The sequence below is a fragment of the Sycon ciliatum genome, chromosome 1, assembly GCF_964019385.1.
Source record: "Sycon ciliatum chromosome 1, ocSycCili1.1, whole genome shotgun sequence".
NCBI classification, from domain to species: domain Eukaryota; kingdom Metazoa; phylum Porifera; class Calcarea; order Leucosolenida; family Sycettidae; genus Sycon; species Sycon ciliatum.
This window is the reverse complement of record NC_088643.1, coordinates 87,452,201-87,459,718: the sequence shown is the minus strand read 5'-3', so window position 1 is coordinate 87,459,718 and position 7,518 is coordinate 87,452,201.

Sequence of the window (7,518 nt, the reverse complement as noted above, 5' to 3'; positions counted from 1 at the left end):
TAAGAGCTGCATGCATGCCAAAGCTTGTCATAAAAGAAGAGCAGACTTAAATAGGCATCTTGTACGCATGATTTCTAAAATGTAACATCCCTGCCGAAGAGTGTTCTTCCATACTACAGTAGAGTCGAGCGTCCAAGAACGTTGTGTCCAAGAGGTTAGCCTGGGGTGTTCTTATTTTTCAGCCATCCGGCTGCGCTCTTATAACATGTTCTTAGAAACAATCATGTTAGGATCATATGTATCCCGAAAGCTGCCGGAAAACCAACACCGCCATTCTTAACTTTAGGCGGTGGCGTTCTTAGCATTTCAGGCTGGACATTCTTGGGCAACACGTTCTTCGGCGCCCGACTCTACTGTAGTACTGTACATGAAATACAGCTCCTACAACTGTAGTAATATAGAATGCCGATTATCCGAATAATTGATCGTCCAAACTGCTCAGGCTGCATGGTAGCAGGCTGTCATCAACATGCATCCCATGATAATTTCGAGGAGCTGGAGTGTGTGCCAAAAAGAATGAGGAATGAAAGTATGCATGGGGAAATGAGTATGTTTTAGATGAGTGTTTTCCCTCGCCCTTATACATGCACTCAATCGCCATAACCCCTGGAGATGACTCCATGCAAAGAGGAGTGCAGACCATCAGAGCTCATAATATACTTTAAAGCACACACGACACACACACAGAGCTTCAGAACCTGAGAGAGTATGATATGGGTATGTCACAAGTACTCCCAGGTCCCGAAGCTTTCTTCTCAACAAAGGCCCATGATCATAATCGACGACTTGTAATGAACTACAATTTGGCAGTATTATACCGTACTTGTTTACATTCAATTTAGGAATGAGTTTAAAGCATGAGAACTATCCACAGCAGACATTCTCACTGTTCGGAGTTGCCAAAAAAGTGGTGCATGTACAAATCAGGGATGGGTACAATACCACCATCTGAGGTGAGTCTATCAGGAAAGTGAGTGTTGTCCACTCTATAAAATGGGGTCCCTCAAGAAAGATGTGATTTTGCAGCCATGGACGTTTCCGACCCAGGTGACCGTATATACAGTGATCTAAGTTATGCAAAGCTTGACATGAATGATTGGCTGGACACGTCGAAGAGAAGGAAGAGAGAAGCAGACCAACCTTACACCAGCTGAGTGTAGTGGCCCAAAACAACAAACTAATTCTGTGTGGCCTTAGGAGCTGGGCAAGAGGTGTACAGTGAATTAAACAATACAGTAAACGTGGGAGAAGAAGTGACAAGACTGAGTATGATACACTGTGCCAGCACAGTGCACATACTAGTGCAACTGTTTGTGTAGTTACAGTTAGCCCACACAAGCAGGTCACTCGATTGTAGATACACAGAGCGCATTCTACATCATACAAAACATGTTGAGCTAGGCAGCAGTGGCTGGCATTTACCGGCATGCACCAATGCCAATGCGCGGCTTGAGCAAATAGTACAAGCCTCGGAACACCCATACGCCATTTTAGAGACAGAACAAGGCGATGAGTAAGCACCAAAGGATTATATGAATAGCGGCCAGGCAATAATTCAGGCCACTGCTGCTAATCAAGGACTAGTTACTAGTACTAGTATGTTGTCAGTGTACCCTGAAACGATGCAATCACAGCGAACGTGATACATGCACATCATGTTGCCTGGTTCTTGGTTAAAAGTTGTATCCTCAATGCTTGAGGTTTGTGGGGTCCCTCCAGCCTCTCAGAGTCCTGCACAAAAAAGATAAAAGCAAGTGCAGGTAGAATAATAGTAAGCTCACATAAAACCTCTTCGTCTTGCTAACGAATTTCGTGATAAACGAGGCTACAGGAAAAAAAAGTTCAACCATAATGCAAAAAGGCAACTTTAGCTAATCATATTTTTGGCAGCAACACTATACTGTTTGTATAGGAGAGTTGGCTTGGTGCATTCATGCCAAATGCACTCCCTATAGTATTTATACTGTACTTCATCATTTTACTTGGGCATTCATTCCCAGTAGCCCTAATGTCTTCTAACAGAGTGCGCAAGGTACTGCATATTCGGCGCATATTTTATTTTCGGCTATTATCGGCCTGTGCATTTTTAATTCGGAAAGTGGTGGACATCACGCAACTGAATTGTAAATAAAAGGGGGTTCGTCAACTGACAACCGCATACTTTTTCGACGTCACTGATAGAAGAATATTTCGTCCAGTGCATGCGCCAAGAGTGAATAGCAACCGAATAGAGCGGTTGTCATTTGACAACCCCCCCCCCCCCTTTTATATACTAGAGGAAACGCAAAAGGTAACAAGATTACGTAACCAAAGGTAAGAAGGCACTGAACGAACTGTCAACCTACGAATACAACCTCAGTGCAACAACGTGCTCTTTCTGCTTACACAAGCAGAAAGAGAAAGAGAAAGAGCACGTTGTTGCACTGAGGTTGTATTCGTAGGTTGACACTTTGTTCAGTGCCTTCTCCCCTTTTATTTACTGGGCATTCGTAGCCTAAAATTCCTTTTGCAAGGTTCAATGTGACAGTGTATACAGGCATCAGCAGTACAGGCTGAAATTTCAATGTGGCCGAGATGTGTTTTGCCCTGGGGAGGCTGCAATTTAAAAGCGTCGACAATTTGCATACTTTACAACACAGTACTGAGCATGCGGTGAGCTGATAACAAAATGAATTGGAGGTACTAATAATGCTAAGGGATTCTGGGGCGCATCAAAGGGGTCAGCACCAAGGAATGGGATAGATTTGTGCCCAGTTCGGGTATGTATATTGGGTATAGAACGGAAATTATTGGCTTAGCCTCGGGCGACTCCTACCAGTATTACCACCAATGGCGCATGGCTGCTGATCTCTGTGATAGAAATGAGACGTGTATGTGAAACCAAAATACGGCTTTTCAAGATGTATGTGCATTTTGTGAAGATCTGATGTAATTCATTAGGGATACCTTGTTGGGTCTTGCCAACATTCAATTATTATGATGCTCATATCTATGCAATAACATTAATGGAATTATCAGCAAGAATCAATAACCCCAAGAGTATGCAGCTTTGTACATGGAGTCTGCCACAACACGTTGACCAAAGTACATGAACCTAGACACGAGCTGGGGAATCAGCTGAGCTGCTGCATCATTTATGATCTGCTATAGTTTCCAGTCTCCACGGAGGTTTTTCTTGGAGACGTCGAATCTACAGTATTAGGTGTGAAACTGTTGTACTAAACCGCAGGAGATAGAATCTATTCAGCTCAGACAACATTTCACTACGTACGGAAGGAAGTACGCCGATCAAAGCTTGCTACACTCCCGTTTAGTCAACTTAACGGCCCAAATAATGCTTGGGTCATGAACTCATCGCTGTTGGTCTTTCGAGGGTGCCTGACAATGGTTGTTCATGCACAGCACCAGCCGAGCCAAATGACAAGATCAGAGACATAGATCTTCCTAGTTCAATTGCTGAAACGTGACTTGTGCAAACGTTATGTAGCAAAAGGAACTGTACTATGGCACTACACGCCATTCACAATAATCAAAAATGCCCACATGACAAAACAGAATTTCATCAACGGAGCCCCGGGATTTTTTCTTCTGTACTTATGCATTATGGAGTCATAGCATAAGGGAGACGGCACGGTAGACTTTCAGCCTAAATCATAACGAGGGCCAGCTGGGCAGCTCAAAAGAGAGCTCTATGCACTATTGGCAGAGTGGTATACATGAATAGAGAGTGACCACCCAGTGCGTGAAGCTTTTCGTGTCACCCTAGAAAATTTCAAAAATTGATAATGTGGGTTCAACCCCGGGCTGCCAGTGACAGTTGCCCTAACTGCCTTAGGGGCAAGTGCGATACATACATGCTCGCATATAGTATCGCTTGACTGACCCATGCTTGGGGCCAGTGGGTCAAGTCCGCGATCACGAGTTGCATAAACCACAGATCATGTAGAATCTCCATGGATCCAATCTATGTACTGTAAAAGCAGAAATTTTCGGTGGTGCAATATTTTCAGAATTCTCCAAAATCGGCGGTTCGGTGGAGGGAAATTTTCGGTAATACCCGCTTTCCAGGTAAGGGTGCTAGTACTACTCAGTAGTACCGAACAATTTCGGTGCTTTTTTTCGGTAAAAATTGTCGGCACCGAAGTTACCGAAAATAAAACACCACTGAAAATTTCTGCTTTTACAGTACATCATTTTGCGTATTATGATCTCGTGTTGTTTCCTTGGGTGCTACGACTCCCTCCCTGACATGCATTGATCCATGGCACGGTATGATTTGGGCAATTTCAGCCAATCAGTAGACGTTCTGAGAGGGGCATATTCAACGATACACCCCGCTCAGTTCACATGGGTCGCGCCAAGAGTGAATATTGGGAGGAGTCTTGGGAAAGTGCCCTGGGAGAAATGGATAGCACCATTGTATACATGCACTGCATTCCCCATAATTTCCTCGTGTTATGTCCTCGGGAAAATATTTAACGTATACCCTTCATATACTCATAGAATAATCCAAACGTATCTGCAGTCAACCACGGGTATAACAACCCACGGATAGTGACACTATCTTCAGACCTAGTAACAATATAGCCGTATATTATAAACCCCGTGAATGACGACAACTCCCAAATAGCAACACTTTTCTCATGCCCGATCAAGGGTCGTTCGTTACTGGCAAAGTTAGCTGGACATCATATCATGTAGTCATTATTATTTCAGGCAGGGACAATGAAATACACCCCCGCCCCCATTCCTGCAGAGGGAACAGTGCTGTGTCCAGGTCCGCATGCAGCATGGAGGTGCTAGTAAGCCGCTGGCATATTTTCTCTTGTGGATCGATGTACAGTGCGTGACAATGCTTCCACAGTGGTGGTGGTGGTGGTGGCAGGAGCATACTGCACTGCAGGGCATTACAGCACTGGCATACTATTATTTTCTCTTGCAGACGTGCCGTGCACGACAATGCTTCTATAGTGGTGGTCACGGTGGTGGTGTGGTGGTGGTGGTCACGGTGGTGGTCATGGTGGTGGTGGTGGTGGTGGTGGTGGCGGCGGCGGCGGTGGTGGTGGTGGTCATGGTGGTGGTGGTGGTGGTGGTGGTGGTGGTCATGGTGGTGGTGGTGGTGGTGGTGGTGGTTGTGGTGCTGCTGGTGGTGGTTGTGGTGCTGCTGGTGGTGGATGTGGTGCTGCTGGTGGTGGTTGCGGTGGTGGGAGCATTCTGCACTGCAGGGCATTAAAGCAAGCTCGATTGTGCATGCATGGTGGCGGTGGGAAAGAGGAGCCAAGGAAAGTGTGTACATATTTTTGTTGAAAGCACGAGAATTCAAAGAAAGCTGGCTGCTTCCTCTATTCCCATGATCGGCCAGTGCCTGCAGCACGAACAGTACATTCTATTACATGTATGTGCATAGAGAGACAAATAAACACTAACCTGAGCATGGGTACCGCTTGTATTCGTGGTCAGGAAAGTGAAAGTACGAACGAAGGAGAAGAAGATTGTTGACCATGGCGAACAACTGCATATCCAGAGGGCACACAGCTTGCCAGAATGGGTCGGCTACATCTTCGCTAATTTTCTATCCTAACAACATTCAGCTTCGAGGTCAAGGACGACGGCATTTTTGGAAGGAAATTTCGAATTTTGGAGAAGAAGCTTGCTTTCGGAAAAATGTTCCTTTCACGCAAGGCAGCATGCCAGGTCAGGCGTGTGAACCAGGTGAACTGTGTCGGCAGATCGACGTTGACGTTCCAGGCCGACAGTTTTTTGACCAAGCCGTGAATCGCCCTCGCTCGGACTCGCCCGGCTACGAAGGAGTAATTTTACAACTCTTCAGGCCAGCTACAGGTCTCTGATGGTCAGCTGCAAGTGACGGATATCGGTCATTTGCAGCCACTACTTAGAGCCTCCTGGTCGTTGCAATCTGATACATAATATACCTCCGGTGCCTACTTCCGATCCTGGCTGTTCCGATTTCATTCATGGTTGCGCACGTGACAACAGTCACCGAGAAAAGCGACGAGAAAATACTCTATTTTAAAATGCCGTAAAAAACTACTTGTGCATGCATGCTTAAGCTTGTGTCGTTTCCATGGTATCAAAAGCAACAGCTAGCAACAATTATTTTTTTGTAGCTGGCTAGCTGTACAGAAATAAAAATACGAACGAGAACAGATTGAGAATCGAAGATCGAGAAGTATTTCAACATGAATATGGATGGAATACTACGGCAGTAGTAAGGCTAGCAATAGGTAGATGCGCGCACTGTCTCTGTGACAAGGATGAATGGGCTTGTTCGCCTGTTGGAATTTGTTCTTGGTAGGCCACCATCGGCTTTACCTTGTCTAGCTGCCTCCCAGTATGGACAATTATCATTGCCCACCAGTAACAACAGCAACAATGGCAGTGTTCTAGCGCCGTGGAATGATTGGCTGACAAAAGCTGTGCCTAAGAACCGAACTGCGTTTTACAGATGCAAGTGGAACAGACGCTACAAAGTTGTGCAGCCTGTTGACCGTTTCGTTCAGTGTAAAACATGTGGAGGGACCAAAGACAAGGATATCTTATGTCCTAACTGCTTGAAAGACATCTTGGTCAAGACGGCAGAGATAGTCAAAGGTGGCGAGGAAGCAAGGAAAGCCAATCCTTATGATCAGTGGGCGCTGGCTCGATCAACTTTCGAGACGTTGGTCCCGAAATTCAAGAAAATGATTCGGTTCTCCCAGTGGCACGACTACAAGAATCAGCATGTCAACTATGACTATCTTCTATGGGAGTTGAACAGAAGTCCACTCTTGAAGGATGAGAAGAAAGAGCCAGAGGAGAAATGGGAGCCTGGCAACGATTTTAACAACACCAAGTTTCCGAAGTACCAATAGACATATGTATGCAATAGTATGCAACATTGTACAGTAGCGCTTCTGGCTATTGATGTGTGTGTGTGTGTGTGCGCGCGCGCGTGCGTGTATGTCTGCACGCGCGCACATGTGAGTGTGCATGTGTATGCAACATACCCTGTCATACCTACTTTACTTAACACTATTGGTACTTTGGCTTACTTTCATTGCTTTCTGTGATGTGTGTGTGTGTGTGTGTGTGTGTGTGTGTGTGTGTGTGTGTGTGTGTGTGTGTGTGTGTGTGTGAAAGCTAGTTGGTTGGTAGGTGCGCTTGTACCAGGCGGTGGTCTCCACTCGGTTAGCAAGTATTAATTTTACTTCATTGGGGCAGGGGTAAATCCGGTTGAATCCCGGGACGGATACCTTTCAATGATAAAACACCTGGTTTGCGAGAAGACGTGTGTCAATCAAGCAATCATCAATTTACGTGTGTGGTGGGACCAATGAGCAAAAGAAGGAGGAGAAAGGCAGGAGTGTTGTGGCACGCTCCCATTCCTCCTTTTCACACTGTATTGCGTCCAACTGGCACCATTTCAATGCATCTCTTATTCCTTGCCGGTTTTGCTGTGGTACGCATCCTCCGCCAGCCGAGAAGCGTTTTAACGCACTGGCTGCAAGGGCAACGAAC